Here is a 17,214-nt window from a genome sequence, read left to right on the forward strand (position 1 = left end):
TGTGTGTGTGTGTGTGTGTGTGTGTGCGTGTGTGGGCCGGCCGATGCGACCGAGTGGTTCCAGGCGCTTCAGTCTGGAACCGCGCGACCACTACGGTCGCAGGTTCGAATCCTGCCTCGGGCATGGATGTGTGTTGATGTCCTTAGGTTAGTTAGGTTTGTTCTACGTTCTAGGGGACTGATGACCTCAGATGTTTAGTTCCACAGTGCTCAGAGCCATTTGAGCCATTTTATGTGTGTGTGTGTGTGTGTGTGTGTGTGTGTGTGTGTGTGTGTGTATGTGTGTGTGTTTCTTATTGCATGGCTACGCTCAGTCATTTTATGCGTACTTTTGTAGCGTAGAGGGCGATTCAAAAAGGAAGAACCGATTTAAAAAAAATTATAGACAAAGTATAGAAAACAGAAACACATTGCGCGTGCGACTGGGTAGAGGAATGTTCAAATCTTTGTGTTCGCGCAGACGCTATATACCATGCACTCAACATGAGCACCAAGCGTTCCTCGAGAAACGTCGAATCCTTTTCATTCCATACATAAATCAACTGGTCTCTGTATACTGAATTGACAGCTTCAACAATTCGAGTTCTCAGCTCTTGAAGGTTTGACAAAGACTCCTCCAACAGTATAAAATCGCAAGGTGTGATGTCTGGTGACCTGGCAGGCCAAAGCAATGAAGAAGCCTTGTTGTCCACTTTTTCTGATCCAACGTTGTGAGATAGTGTTCTTAAAACAACGCCACATCTCAAGGCGAAAGTGAGGTGGGATGCCGTCCAGGATAAAAAATAAGTCGTTGAAATTTTCGTGAAGTTATGGAAACAACCAGTTTTGCAGTAAATATATTGAGGTATGATATTTCTGTACATTTTACTCCGCATAAATGGTCCGCAAAATTTGTGAACGTGTAACGCCGGAAATGCATATCCTCCTATTTTCATCTATTGTACTGTTATTTTTTTCCTTGTTTTGTTACCTCAAGATATGACATTTCTGTCTCTTTATATATTGTAATTGTTTTACTGTTTGTATATATATATTTATGCACTCATGTCGATGTATAATTGGTTTGTTTCGTAAATATTATTTGTATTTTTACGCTGGGTCTTGCCTAGGGAAAACTGCTATCGAACGATTACATCGATAGGTCGTGTGAAGAATCAAAGTGTGTAGGATCTTTGGTAGTGTTAACTCTGCCGCGTGGAGCGCGGGCAGGGCAGTCGGAGTCTGGCGGGAGTAGCGAGTGGAGCAGGTGTCGTGTGACGCTCCCGCGAGTTGCCGCGCTTTCGGGGTTTGGCAGCATGTAATTGCGCTCGACTCGCGATGATAGTTTCTGACATGGTGTCGCGGACGGGAAGCATTAGCTGGCGCACATCAAGAGCCCGTTTCGCCTGGTGACCGTGTCGAGAAGAAGGCGCGCCAACATCCAGCTTCTGCAACAGCGACGGCCGACAATGAGTGACTGTCGCCACCTCCTCGATCGACGGCTTCAAACCTTCAATCAACCAACAAGGAAGACTAAAAGCACGTAAAGTTTCAGAACTGTATGGCAGACCTCAGCTTTTCAAATTGTTCCATTTGCCTCGCAAAATTACAGCAACTTAGCATGAACCTTTGTTGCTCATTGTCCCAATTGCATTGCCAAGCAGGGTCCCTTCCTTTTCCGAAATGAACCCGAGTGTCGTTGAAATTCAAACGCCAGCATTAAAATAATATGATTAGATTTCACTGCTTTAATTTCAAAGTTCAGTAGCTGGCTACAATATTTAGGTTACACGAGCACTAATTTAGAGTGCGAGTTTTGTTAGCATGTTTTAGCTTACCTGTGACTTCAGCTCAGCTTGGTACGTACTAAATTTTACTATTGTTAATAGTTCAGAATCATTTAATTCAAGTTCAAAGTAAAATCTCTTGTTTCTAAATTGCGTAGAGTCAAGTTGCTTTTGAAATGATTGTTGAGGTAGTCCAAGACTAACCGTATTTTACTGGATTTCGATGTGCTTCAGAAAGAAAGCTCACTATTAACTTCAGTCACTAAATTAACTTTCAGTTTTCCGGTTTTATTAATTCTTTTGCTAAATTAAGTCAGAGTGTAGCGAAATTTATTACTTCTGACAAACTTTCAGTTTTCACACTACACGTGTCAACCTTCAGTTGCCACGCTTCTAGTGTTAATTATATGTGTAATAACCTTTCTTTTTCAGTTACTACAGTAGTTGTCCTTAGGACTGGCGACCGTGATTTCCCCCAAATCTCAAATATCTAATTACCGCTAGTTAATTGTTAACGTAACGGCCGCACATTTACTTTCCTTATTAACTTTACCCCTTTTCAAAATTAATTTCCACCAGTCATTTGCATTTTTCCTTTCATTTAGATGTAACCCTTTCCTCCCTCTTTACCGACAGGTTAACTTCGGTGACGATTGCTTTTCCAAAACTCCCATTAGGTACACGCGGTTTCATTTTTCACTGTCATTAAGGTCGGTAAGTGAGGGGGAGGTTACACGTGGCGACCTGGTGACAGGACAATCTTCAAATTTGAGGTTGTTCTGGACACGAATTTTGCATTGTGCAAATCTCGTAACAAAGTACTGGTTACGAAATGGTCGATACGTCAGCGAGAATATTCGTGTGAGGAATCCTAATTAGAGTTGAGATTTTGCATTTATATTGAAAATTATTAAAACGAGTGAAGGCAACAATTACCAAAATTTGGTAGACTTAGATACGGACCATTCGGTCGAACAGTGGGAAACGCGCACAGCGGTACCCATTGTTCCGGGGCAGGCGGCTAGCATGAAAGATGCGACCGCCGAAACGCAACAAAGAGCAGAAATGGAATTCCAGACTTTAGAAAATGTTTCGGAATCGGAAGTGAAAATCAAATCTGAATCCCTTGATGACGAATACGGGGGGACAATGAAAGAGGAAGCCGCTACGGAAGTAAAACCGGTGGTTTCCGGGAATTTAACTGATTTATTGAATGTTTTGATTAACGAAATCAAGAGTCAATCGGCAGAAATTAAAGATCAGGCTGCCAAGCAAGAAGCTCAGGCTGCCGAGCAAGCAGCTCAGGCTGCCAAGCAAGTAGCTCTGTCTGAAAAAATTGAACGAATGCTAGACAATCAGAACAAAGCTATTAATGTTGTTAACAACAATGTTGAAGTTGTTAACACAAAAGTTGATAAAATCAAAGACGATATTGTCGTGATTAATACCGAAATCGGTAACCTTAAACAGGAAATGATAGGCGTTCAGGCGGAAATTGCGAGCATAAATACTCGTTTTGATTCCGAAATTAGCAGAATCGAGAAAAGTGTAGGAGACGCAGTTGCTCCGATCATCGAGAATAAGGTGACGGAACAAATTCAATTAGTGAGAAAAGAGGATCAACAGAAGGTGGAAACTTTAAAGGCTTTAGTATCCGAAGTAGATACCAAAGTGACGAAGCAGGCTAACACCTGCGAAGAGAAAAAGAGGGAAGTGGAAACGCTTGCGACAACCACTTGCCAAGTGATTACGAGGGTGTCGGAATTAGAAAGGAAACTTGACGAAAAACAGAGCTATGTGCCAATCTGTGCACATAGTTCGGAGTTGTTGACGAAAGAGGAGCGGTTCGACCCCTTGAAAAAAGGCGGTATACACCCGACGGATTTCATTAAAAATTGTGAAAGAGTTTTACCCAGATCATGGACTAATGAGAGAAAAATTAATGCGGTTATTGATGTGTTGGCTGGTGATGCCAAGCGTTGGGGCCTAAACCTCAACATTACGAACCTGACTTTTGACGAGTTTAAAAATTTGTTTCTGGCTGAATATTGGTCAGAGCAAAAACAGCAAAGTGTCTGGCGCGAATTTGTCGTATCGAGGCCTTTCGATGCGAATTCGCGCGGCTCGATGAAGGAGTTTTGTGAGGGCTGGATCCGCAAGTTGGAATATTTGCGTGATCGCCGCACGGAATCCGAAATAGTCTGGGAACTCTACAAAAAGCTTCCAGATGATACAAAACGCTACGTAGGAAGCAATTACAGGACAATAAATGATTTCCTGGAAAGAGTGGAGGACGAGGACAATTGGCGCAATAATCGCGACAGTGGCAGAGGCCGTGGTAACAACAACGGGTACCACAGCAACCACAACAACGATAACCACGGGAATAATGCATACCGCAACCATGGCAGCAATAACAATAATGGTTCGGACCGTAATAACAATCGGTACAATGCAAATAATAACCGGAATGACGGAAACCAGTATCATACTAGCGTGATACGGGCTGCGCAGAATAGTAATAACGCCAGAGGGTGTGACCAGCCGCCTCAGCAGTATCCGGGGAGCGTATCTGCTGGGACGAGACAGGGAAACCATTAGCCGCGCCGGTGAGGGGCCGACCGGGCGTGGAGAAATTTTGGCGGCCCAATAACAGGAGAAAACCCAGGTGTCGTCGTTATGAAAATTCCGTATGGAATAATCAACGGCGGGAGAGTGTGCTAGTGTTAGGAGAAAGGAGTGCGCCCACAAGTAGTAGATCAGCTGTAGACACGGCAGTAGGAAGTACATTCACTGTCAGTGAGAACAATTTAAGTAGTGTTCCGGAAATCGATTATAAAGTGGCAGCTGTAATACCCACAGGGGAACTGGAGATTGAGTTTAAGAATGATTCGCAAGTGTTGAAAGAAGATCAGATGTCGGATAAAACGTCCGTCATCGAGCGAGGAGATGTAGAGAGGGATGAGGTCTGGTTAAGGCAGTTCGGTCGCTTATACGACGAACTAAGAGATTATAGGGGCCTGTACGGGAGAAGTGTTTATGGGGAGCGCGGGCAGGATTTGCCGCGTCTCGTCCCGCAGGAAGATAGTGATTGTGAAGTGATAGAAAGTTCTGGCCCAAACCGGCAGACTTTACTAGAAATAGTTGATGTTAATGGGGAGCACGAGCAAGATGCGTCGTGTTTCGTCCCGCAGGAGTTGAATGTTGAAGTAGTAACGGAAAGTTCTGGCCCTAACCGGCAGACTTTACCGAAAGTTGTAATAGTAGAAGTAGCCGACCCATCCGACGCGAACATCCAGTTTAAACATTGCGAGAGTATTAAGGAGAAAGATTACGAAAATTTTAGTGATAGCCGGACACGATTGGTAGAAAACCACATAGATTACAGTGTGTATGAGGTTAGAGCTGACGTTATGCGGTCAGACGGTAGCAGTGTGGGTTGCGCAGATCCAGAGGAAGTAATTTCAGATGCGACTGGGCACATTCCTCCAGGTAGATTGGCGGATGAGATTAATCTGACCAAAGTGGAATCAACGAAGGTGACGATTAATGAATTGATAGCAAAGCAACACTCACTAGTTGACGAGTTAGAGGAAAAGGTTTCGGTATTGGAGGCGAAGCTACAGACTAAGCCTCAGGACAAACGTGTTGAAATTAAAACTGTATTTGAACAGAGGCTGAAAAAGCCGCCAGATAAGCCGGATTTAGGATCAAAGCCGGATGGTTTTTTCTGGAATGACCTGGATATAGACGAGGATTTACTGTGGGAAAATAAAGAAACAGTCGAGGACAAGTGTAGACAGATAGTAGTGTCTGTTAATATGCACGACCTACAACTAAACGTGTTGATTGACACCGGTGCAGAATTGAGTGCTGTATCTGGGAAAATATTTGAGTTACTGAAAGACAGACCTGGCATCGTAGTTATGCCTGTAAGAGGAGTGAAAATTATCGGTGCTACTGGGAAGGCCAGTAAACCGGTCACAAAACAGATTTTTGTCAACTTCGAGATATGTGGTGCACGATTTGAACAAGAGTTTGTCGTCGTGCCAGACTTAACTACGGAAGTAATTATCGGGTTAGATTGGCTATTAAAGTACCGTGCAGTGATTAACTGCGAAAGCAAAACTTTGACATGTATGTCACTAGATAAAACAATGATAGTTAGTTTTGACGAGGCAGGAGACGGTGTGCATAGGCAATACCAGCCTATACACATTGTTAACTGGCCGAATGACATTGACGTAGGAAAGGGTTTGAACTGCCGTAACATGAGGAATTTCGGCATTGACAAAAGTGTAGAAAGTGAATTGGAAGAGATAATCAAATTCCCTCCACGAATTAACATTAGTATTGGTGTGAAAAAAGATCGTTTGCGAGAAGTAATGAAGCTTAAAGCCGGTGCTCGCATACGTCGTCATGACGCTAAAGCGCGTTTTGCTAAGTTTGCAATCGGAGACTTAGTACTTGTAAAAGCTCATGAGAAATCGAGCGAGTTAGAAGATTTAAGGATGTGCCATGTTGCGATGCTTTTGCCTGACCTAGAGATCATTAAAGAACTTGTAATTAACAAGTAATTAATTTTGATTAGACGTTTAACCAACTGAAAAATCCAAGCTGCTAGTTTAAGTTTTCAGCTGAGTCACAGTAGATTAAGGAATGTAAATATGCTTTTGTAACTAGCTGTCAGATTTCATGAATGTGTGTTTTATTAGTCATTGCCGATGTACTTAGACGCTGTTTTAAGTTTCAGGCTAGTACATGCGTGTGATGATGGACAGTGTTGAGTTATCCACTGTGATAGTATTAAGGGTCTCCTTGAGATTACTCGGGAGTGAGTTTTTCCTAAAGAATTCAGTGAAACGGACGTTCTGGAAACGCCGTCACAAGGGCGAGTGAGATCAAGCGTGCCGCACACGCGGGCGCAACAATACTGGCGAGGCGAGCCGCTGTCGGCTCTTGTGCCGCTGTTGGCTCTTGGGCCGCTGTCGGCATCCTTTGTACTCGCGAGTACGGAATGTGGAGTTGCTTTTCTTCCCGGACAGCTGATGTGAAAGGATTCTGCTGTCAATATTTATGTTTTATTTTATCTGCTGTATATTATTTTCTTGTTTAGCGTTAATTGGACATGACAAGAATATTAATTATGAAAAGGTTACATAAATATGTGTATTCTATGTAATTAATTATTAGTTTGCGTATTTTGATATACCTGTTTTTTATGACCATGTACTCTGATCAATTTTGCAAATAGTATTCCATTTCTTATAGTGTTACGAATTTTAATGATTTTGGAATAGCTAAACCGTTTTCTATGTTTTCTATGAATTTTGATATGTTGTCAACCTGTTTTATTTTGTGCAAGATGACAGAGTGGAATAAGATTAGGAGTTTCTCCACTCAATTATTATGGTCTAAAAAAATAGATTTATGCTTAATTAGACGAATGCTAAATTTTGTTGATGTTTTGAGCATATGCATTTCCGCTGTTTCTTTTTTGGGACATTTTCTGAGTCTGTTTACGTTACACGAACATCCTCAGACAATGTGGGGCACGTGTAACGCCGGAAATGCATATCCTCCTATTTTCATCTATTGTACTGTTATTTTTTTCCTTGTTTTGTTACCTCAAGATATGACATTTCTGTCTCTTTATATATTGTAATTGTTTTACTGTTTGTATATATATATTTATGCACTCATGTCGATGTATAATTGGTTTGTTTCGTAAATATTATTTGTATTTTTACGCTGGGTCTTGCCTAGGGAAAACTGCTATCGAACGATTACATCGATAGGTCGTGTGAAGAATCAAAGTGTGTAGGATCTTTGGTAGTGTTAACTCTGCCGCGTGGAGCGCGGGCAGGGCAGTCGGAGTCTGGCGGGAGTAGCGAGTGGAGCAGGTGTCGTGTGACGCTCCCGCGAGTTGCCGCGCTTTCGGGGTTTGGCAGCATGTAATTGCGCTCGACTCGCGATGATAGTTTCTGACATGGTGTCGCGGACGGGAAGCATTAGCTGGCGCACATCAAGAGCCCGTTTCGCCTGGTGACCGTGTCGAGAAGAAGGCGCGCCAACATCCAGCTTCTGCAACAGCGACGGCCGACAATGAGTGACTGTCGCCACCTCCTCGATCGACGGCTTCAAACCTTCAATCAACCAACAAGGAAGACTAAAAGCACGTAAAGTTTCAGAACTGTATGGCAGACCTCAGCTTTTCAAATTGTTCCATTTGCCTCGCAAAATTACAGCAACTTAGCATGAACCTTTGTTGCTCATTGTCCCAATTGCATTGCCAAGCAGGGTCCCTTCCTTTTCCGAAATGAACCCGAGTGTCGTTGAAATTCAAACGCCAGCATTAAAATAATATGATTAGATTTCACTGCTTTAATTTCAAAGTTCAGTAGCTGGCTACAATATTTAGGTTACACGAGCACTAATTTAGAGTGCGAGTTTTGTTAGCATGTTTTAGCTTACCTGTGACTTCAGCTCAGCTTGGTACGTACTAAATTTTACTATTGTTAATAGTTCAGAATCATTTAATTCAAGTTCAAAGTAAAATCTCTTGTTTCTAAATTGCGTAGAGTCAAGTTGCTTTTGAAATGATTGTTGAGGTAGTCCAAGACTAACCGTATTTTACTGGATTTCGATGTGCTTCAGAAAGAAAGCTCACTATTAACTTCAGTCACTAAATTAACTTTCAGTTTTCCGGTTTTATTAATTCTTTTGCTAAATTAAGTCAGAGTGTAGCGAAATTTATTACTTCTGACAAACTTTCAGTTTTCACACTACACGTGTCAACCTTCAGTTGCCACGCTTCTAGTGTTAATTATATGTGTAATAACCTTTCTTTTTCAGTTACTATAGTAGTTGTCCTTAGGACTGGCGACCGTGATTTCCCCCAAATCTCAAATATCTAATTACCGCTAGTTAATTGTTAACGTAACGGCCGCACATTTACTTTCCTTATTAACTTTACCCCTTTTCAAAATTAATTTCCACCAGTCATTTGCATTTTTCCTTTCATTTAGATGTAACCCTTTCCTCCCTCTTTACCGACTGGTTAACTTCGGTGACGATTGCTTTTCCAAAACTCCCATTAGGTACACGCGGTTTCATTTTTCACTGTCATTAACGTCGATAAGTGAGGGGGGAGGTTACAAACGGAAGCGGCTCAGACGACGCCACCAGAATTTTGTGACCACCAAATTCTTACAATGTGTTGGTTTACTTTACCCGATGGGTGAAACGTCGATTTGACCAGAAATATGAATCAAAAAACGTGTCCTCTGCCATACCCTAGAGAACTGTTATGGCCGCCGGACGCAGTTGCCACTGTAATTGCAGCTTCTATGGCTTCGTACGGAGTCGCCATTTCAGACTACGCCACACCGTTGTTTGAGTAAGGTGAAGTTTCTGGCCTGCCTGTCTTGTGCACTTGTTAGAGCGCTATGTGAACGCATCTCGGATACCCCCGCCAATTTTCATCAAACGTGCGTGGCCGGCCAGCGCTCTTCGCGATGCGTATCCAACCAACTTCCAAGAATTTTGTATACCAGTCATAAATGTTCTTGGGCATAAGCAGCCTCTTACTGATTCGACGGCGGAATGCCCGTTGCACTTGAACAATGGACCGTTTTCTTGAGAGTTCCTACACAAAAACTGATTACTCTTGTGGTGCAGTCGAAATGTTGCTACAAGTAGACAGCGCAGCTATGAAAAAAATTTGATTCTACCTCTATCCAGTGACATGGGCAGTGAGTTTCTACCTTTCATGTTGTTGTTGTTGTTGTAGTGGTCTTCAGTCCTGAGACTGGATTGATGCAGCTCTCCATGCTACCCTACCCTGTGCAAGCTTCTTCATCTCCCAGTACTTACTGCAACCCACATCCTCCTCAATCTGCTTAGTGTATTCATCTCTTCGCCTCCCTCTACGATTTTTACCCTCCACGCTGCCCTCCAAAGCTAAATTTGTGATCCCTTGATGCCTCAGAACATGTCCTACTAACCGGTCCCTTGTTTTTGCAAAGTTGTGCCACATACTCCTCTTCTCCCCAACTCTATTCAATACTTCATCATTAGTTATATGATCTACCCATCTAATCTTCAGCATTCTTCTGTAGCACCACATTTCGAAAGCTTCTATTCTCTTCTTGTCCAAAACTATTTATCGTCCATGTTTCACTTCCATACATCGCTACACTCCATACAAATACATTCAGTAACGACTTCCTGACACCTAAATCTATATTCGATATTAAAAAATTTCTCTTTTTCACAAACGCCTTCCTTGCCATTGCCAGTCTACATTTTATATCTTCTCTCTTTCGACCATCATCAGTAATTTTGCTCCCCAAATAGCAAAACTCCTTTACTGCTTTAAGTGCCTCATTTCCTAATCTAATTCCCTTAGCATCACTCGACTTAATTCGACTACATTCCATTATCCACATTTTTCTTTTGTTGATGTTCGTCTTATATCCTCCTTTCAAGACACTATCCATTCCGTTCAACTGCTCTTCCAAGTCCTTTGCCGTCTCTGACAGAATTACAATGTCATCGGCGAACCTCAAAGTTTTTATTTCTTCTCCATGGATTTTAATACCTACTCCGAATTTTTCTTTTGTTTCCTTTACTGCTTGCTCCATATACAGATTGAATAACATCGGGGAGAGGCTACAACCCTGTCTCACTCCCTTCCCAACCATTGCTTCCCTTTCATACCCCTCGACTCTTATAACTGCCATCTGGTTTCTGTACAAATTATAAACAGCCTTTCGCTCCATGTATTTTACCCCTGCCACCTTTAGAATTTGAAAGAGAGTATTCCAGTCAACATTGTCAAAAGCTTTCTCTACAAATGCTAGAAACGTAGGTTTGACTTTCCTTAATCTTTCTTCTAAGATAAATCGTAAGAATAGTATTGCCTCCCGTGTTCCAGTATTCTACGGAATCCAAACTGATCTTCCCCGAGGTCTGCTTGTACTAGTTTTTCTAATCGTCTGTAAAGAATTCGCGTTAGTGTTTTGCAGATGTGACTTAATAAACTGATAGATCGGTAATTTTCACATCTGTCAACCCCTGCTTTCTTTGGGATTGGAATTATTGTATTCTTCTTGAAGTCTGAGGGTATTTCGCCTGTCTCATACATGTTGCTCACCAGATGGGAGAGTTTTGTCAGGACTGCCTCTCCCAAGGACATCACTAGTTCTAATGGAATATTGTCTACTCCCGGGCCCTTGTTTGGACTCAGGTCTTTCAGTGCTCTGTCAAACTCTTCACGCAGTATCGTATCTCCCATTTCATCTTCATCTACATCCTCTTCCATTTCCATAATGTTGTCCTCAAGTACATCGCCCTTGTATAGACCCTCTATATACTCCTTCCACCTTTTTGCTTACCCTTCTTTGTTTAGAACTGGGTTTCCATATGAGCACTTGATATTCATATAAGTGGTACTCTTTTCTCCAAAGGTCACTTTAATTTTCCTGTAGGCCATATCTATCTTACCCCTAGTGAGATAAGCCTCTACATCCTTACATTTTTTCTCTAGCCATCCCTGCTTAGCCATTTTGCACTTCCTGTCGATCTCATTTTCTAGACGTCGGTATTCCTTTTTGCCTGCTTCATTTACTGCATTTTTATATTTTCTCCTTTCGTCAATTACGTTCAATATTTCTTCTGTTACCCAAGGAGTTCTACTAGCCCTCGTATTTTTACCTACTTGATCCTCTGCTGCCTTCACTACTTCACCCCTCAAAGCTACCCATTCTTCTTCTACTGTATTTATTTCCCCCATTCCTGTCAATTGTTCCCTTATGCTCTCCCTGAAACTCTGTACAACCTCTGGTTCTTTCAGTTTATCCAGGTGCCATCTCCTTAAATTCCCACCTTTTTGCAGTATCTTCAGTTTTAATCTACAGTTCATAACCGATAGATTGTGGTCAGAGTCCACATCTGCCCCTGGAAATGTCTTACAATTTAAAACCTGGTTCCTAAATCTCTGTCTTACCATTATATAATCTATCTGATAGCTTCTAGTATCTCCACGGTTCTTCCATGTATACAGGCTTCTTTTATGATTCTTGAACCAAGTGTTAGCTATGATTAAGTTATGCTATGTGCAAAACTCTACCAGGCGGCTTCCTCTTTCATTTCTTAGCCCCAATCCATATTCACCTACTATGTTTCCTTCTCTCCCTTTTGCTACTCTCGAATTCCTGTCACCCATGACTATGATATTTTCGTCTCCCTTCACTACCTGAATAATTTCTTTTATCTCATCATACTTTTCTTCAATTTCTTCATCATCTGCAGATCTAGTTGGCATATAAACTTATACAACTGTAGTAGGCGTGGGCTTTGTGTCTATCTTGGCCACAGTAATGCGTTCACTATGCTGCTTGTAGTAGCTTACCCACACTCCCATTTTTTTACTCATTATTAAACCTGCTCCTGTATTACCCCTATTTGATTTTGTGTTTATAACCCTGTATTCACCTGACCAAAAGTCTTGTTCCTCCTGCCACCGAACTTCCCTAATTCCCACTATATCTAACTTCAACCTATCCATTTCCCTTTTTAAATTTTCTAATTTACCTGCCTGGTTAAGGTATCTGACATCTTTCATAGTTTTTAATAAACATCTGAAATCTGTTCCCTCTTTTTTAATCACCCAGTATATTAAAACTGTATTTTCGAAAATTTACATATTCAGAAACTTGACCGTACTACAGTTGTGAGGTTCATAATTTTGACAGCAGCCAGCCACAAGTAAAGTGTCAAAAACTTTATTCAAATCAAACCATTGCCAGTTTCGGATTTACTACAAATCGATGTTCTGATGGCTCTTAACAGATTGCCCTGCTTTCCCGTTGTAATTGTGTTTCCCACTCATTGTTGCTTTTGTGCACAGTGATGAAAAAGTATTTGCTTCACAATTCGGTAAAACAAAAGTAGATTTATTCATTTTGACTTCCACAGTAATCTTCATGAAATGATTTTAAACGTAGTAAAGCATTTATATGTTTTACCCATTGTGCTCGAAGACAGTGGAAACTAAGTACATATTTTTTTATAAAATTCACTTATTTACAATAATCATAGGCTTATATGAACAAATATTACAACTTCATTCTTCTACTACAAATGGGTAGTCAGTAGAATATGCCATGTTACTATTTATAACGTAGATTGCATCTTCACATTCAACGTTCAGACTCATTTTTATCACTGTAATGGGAACATATCTTACTGTGTTTTTTTACTGTACCCAGAGTCGGTCTTCTATGCTCATGTCCAATACTGATTCCGTTGAACGTACTAATGTCGTATATTATAACTACATATAATACACTCCTGGAAATTGAAATAAGAACACCGTGAATTCATTGTCCCAGGGAGGGGAAACTTTATTGACACATTCCTGGGGTCCGATACATCACATGATCACACTGACAGAACCACAGGCACATAGACACAGGCAACAGAGCATGCACAATGTCGGCACTAGTACAATGTATATCCACCTTTCGCAGCAATGCAGGCTGCTATTCTCCCATGGAGACGATCGTAGAGATGCTGGATGTAGTCCTGTGGAACGGCTTGCCATGCCATTTCCACCTGGCGCCTCAGTTGGACCAGCGTTCCTGCTGGACGTGCAGACCGCGTGAGACGACGCTTCATCCAGTCCCAAACATGCTCAATGGGGGACAGATCCGGAGATCTTGCTGGCCAGGGTAGTTGACTTACACCTTCTAGAGCACGTTGGGTGGCACGGGATACATGCGGACGTGCATTGTCCTGTTGTAACAGCAAGTTCCCTTGCCGGTCTAGGAATGGTAGAACGATGGGTTCGATGACGGTTTGGATGTACCGTGCACTATTCAGTGTCCCCTCGACGATCACCAGTGGTGTACGGCCAGTGTAGGAGATCGCTCCCCACACCATGATGCCGGGTGTTGGCCCTGTGTGCCTCGGTCGTATGCAGTCCTGATTGTGGCGCTCACCTGCACGGCGCCAAACACGCATACGACCATCATTGGCACCAAGGCAGAAGCGACTCTCATCGCTGAAGACGACACGTCTCCATTCGTCCCTAGCCGGCCGGAGTGGCCGAACGGTTAAAGGCGCTACAGTCTGGAACCGCACGACCGCTGCGGTCGCAGGTTCGAATCCTGCCTCGGGCATGGATGTGTGTGATGTCCTTAGGTTAGTTAGGTTTAAGTAGTTCTAAGTTCTAGGGGACTTATGACCACAGCAGTTGAGTCCCATAGTGCTCAGAGCCATTTGAACCATCCATTCGTCCCTCCATTCACGCCTGTCGCGACACCACTGGAGGCGGGCTGCACGATGTTGGGGCGTGAGCGGAAGACGGCCTAACGGTGTGCGGGACCGTAGCCCAGCTTCATGGAGACGGTTGCGAATGGTCCTCGCCGATACCCCAGGAGCAACAGTGTCCCTAATTTGCTGGGAAGTGGCGGTGCGGTCCCCTACGGCACTGCGTAGGATCCTACGGTCTTGGCGTGCATCCGTGCGTCGCTGCGGTCCAGTCCCAGGTCGACGGGCACGTGCACCTTCCGCTGACCACTGGCGACAACATCGATGTACTGTGGAGACCTCACGCCCCACGTGTTGAGCAATTCGGCGGTACGTCCACCCGGCCTCCCGCATGCCCACTATACGCCCTCGCTCAAAGTCCGTCAACTGCACATACGGTTCACGTCCACGCTGTCGCGGCATGCTACCAGTGTTAAAGACTGCGATGGAGCTCCGTATGCCACGGCAAACTGGCTGACACTGACGGCGGCGGTGCACAAATGCTGCGCAGCTAGCACCATTCGACGGCCAACACCGCGGTTCCTGGTGTGTCCACTGTGCCGTGCGTGTGATCATTGCTTGTACAGCCCTCTCGCAGTGTCCGGAGCAAGTATGGTGGGTCTGACACACCGGTGTCAATGTGTTCTTTTTTCCATTTCCCGGAGTGTATAATAAAAATTCTGCAACATTATTTATGTTACAGAGCGCTACTTTAGATTACAAGTTTGTACTCAGCTTTCTCACTGTACAACAAAAGAAAAATGAAACATAATTTATTGCGCTTGTGTACTTCAAACAGTATTAGACATGTAATGCCCATGTCCAACTCTGATCCTGCGCAGTGTACAAATACCTTATCCGCTCGCATTTTGACACACATTAGGTCTGACTAGATAGTTCAACCGATAAATACTTCATTGCTTATATATAATATTTGTTTGTGTAATCTCTGCTGTCTCGTGGGCCCCTACCACCACGGCACAGCGCGTCCCCAGGTTGCGGATAGGGGATACGGCCTTCAGATATGAAGGGTAGCTGCGAATACAAAAAATAAGCAGTCGCGGACAGCCGGTGGGGATCAGGCGATGGCGTGATGAACCATCCCTGTTTCTTCTTCTCTTACTATCAAATCTATTCATCAAGAATCAGCAACATTAATGGGCATGGATCCCTTTGAAGGAAAATATTCCGGAAGTAAACTAGGTTCCCATTCGGATCTCCGGGCGGAACCTTCTCCGAAGAGATTCGGGCCGAAAGGAACTTTCAGGTTGAGAACATAGAACGTTAAAAGTTTGAACAGGCCAGGAACGTTGCAGACATTATTAGACGAATTAGATAGATACGATGTAGACATTAAAGCTATTCAAGAAACTCGGCGGCAGGGGGAGGGTAGCATAAAGAGGGGTAACTATACATTTTTCTATGGAGGCGCGGAGACTCACAGTTTCGGAACAGGTTTCGCAGTACAGAGAAAAATGCTTCACGCAATCAGAGACATAAGGTTCATTAGTGACCGACTATCAGTTATAGTGTTGTCCGGCAGGTGGAGTAGACTAGTAGTAATTAATGTACACGCACCAACTGAGGACACTAAAGAGGTTGTTAAAGACGGCTTTCATGAAGAACTAGATCAACTGTGGGATGAGTTCTCCTCGTATGATACAAAATTAATCATAGGTGATTTTAATGCGAAGATAGGGAAGGAGGAAGCATTCCGGCCTACAATCGGGAAAGAAAGTTTGCATAACATTTCGAATGATAATGGCACAAGGGTGGTTAATTCTGCTGTTTCAAAAGACATGATTGTGGAGAGCACATATTTCAAAAGGAAGGACATTCATAAAGCAACTTGGGTCTCTCCGGATGGACACACCCGAAACCAAATTGATCATGTTCTTGTAGATCGGAGATGGCACACTAGTATAGAAAATGTTAGGACTATCAGGGGAGTAGACTGCGATTCTGGTCATTTTCTTGTAATTGCCCAAAGTTCACCAACGGCTATCTACAGCAACATCAAGGTGTCACAATGCAGAACTTGTTAGGTTCGACACTGACAAGCTAAATGATGAAAACTTTAGAAGAAGGTATATGACAGAAATTTCAAATAGGTTTGATGCTCTCAGGACACACGAAGATGAAGACGAGGGCATAAATAAACAGTGGATCATTGTGAGGAATAATATCAAAGAGGCAGCGAAGGTCACAATAGGTACAATTAAGAAGAACAGGAGGAAACCGTGTTTCGATGAGGAATGCAAGAAATTGGTAGAGGAATGGAGAAAAGAGCGATTAGATTGGGATAGAATGGAAGACAGAAAACGAGGAGAGTTCTTGAACTTGAGAAGGGAAGTCGGTCGTAGGCTACGAGCAAAGAAGGCGGATTATTTGAACAATCAAATTACAAAAATGGAAACAAAAAACATTAGGGAACTTTACCTAGACATAAATGGGTGTAGGAAGGACTTCAAGGCTAGGAAATGCACTTCGAGGGGATGCTGGGGGAATACTGACAGACCCCAGTGCTATATTAAGTAAATGGAGGGCCTATTTTGAGCATCTATTAAATGTACACCTAGAAGCAGGAAATGAGCAGGCGTACAAAATACATTCATCAGAACCACAGATACCTGAGCCAATGTTAAAGGAAATAAGAGATGCAATCAACAAATTGAAAAACTATAAAGCACCAGGATCAGATTGCATAAGTGCAGAATAGTTAAAAATGGGGGACAGAAATTGGTGGAAGTAGTTCACAAAGTGATAACTGAAGTATGGAACTCAGAGATGATACCTAAAGAGTGGCAGGAGTCGATTCCGATCCCAATTTTTAAGAAACGTGTAAAAATTGATTGAAGTAATTATAGAGGGATATCGCTATTAACAGTATGTTCCAAAATTTTCTCGAATATTCTGCTAAGCAGGCTTACACCATATGCAGATGAAACTGTGAGGGATTACCAAGCCGGCTTTCGGAGGAACAGATCAACTATAGACCAAATATTCACCCTGCGTCAAATTTTGGATAAGAAATGGGAATACAATAAACCAGTTCATAATCTTTTCATATATTTTACAAAAGCATATGATTCAGTATTGCAATCAAAATTGTACAGAATTCTTTTGGAACTTGG

The sequence above is a fragment of the Schistocerca americana genome, chromosome 3, assembly GCF_021461395.2.
Source record: "Schistocerca americana isolate TAMUIC-IGC-003095 chromosome 3, iqSchAmer2.1, whole genome shotgun sequence".
Taxonomy (NCBI): domain Eukaryota; kingdom Metazoa; phylum Arthropoda; class Insecta; order Orthoptera; family Acrididae; genus Schistocerca; species Schistocerca americana.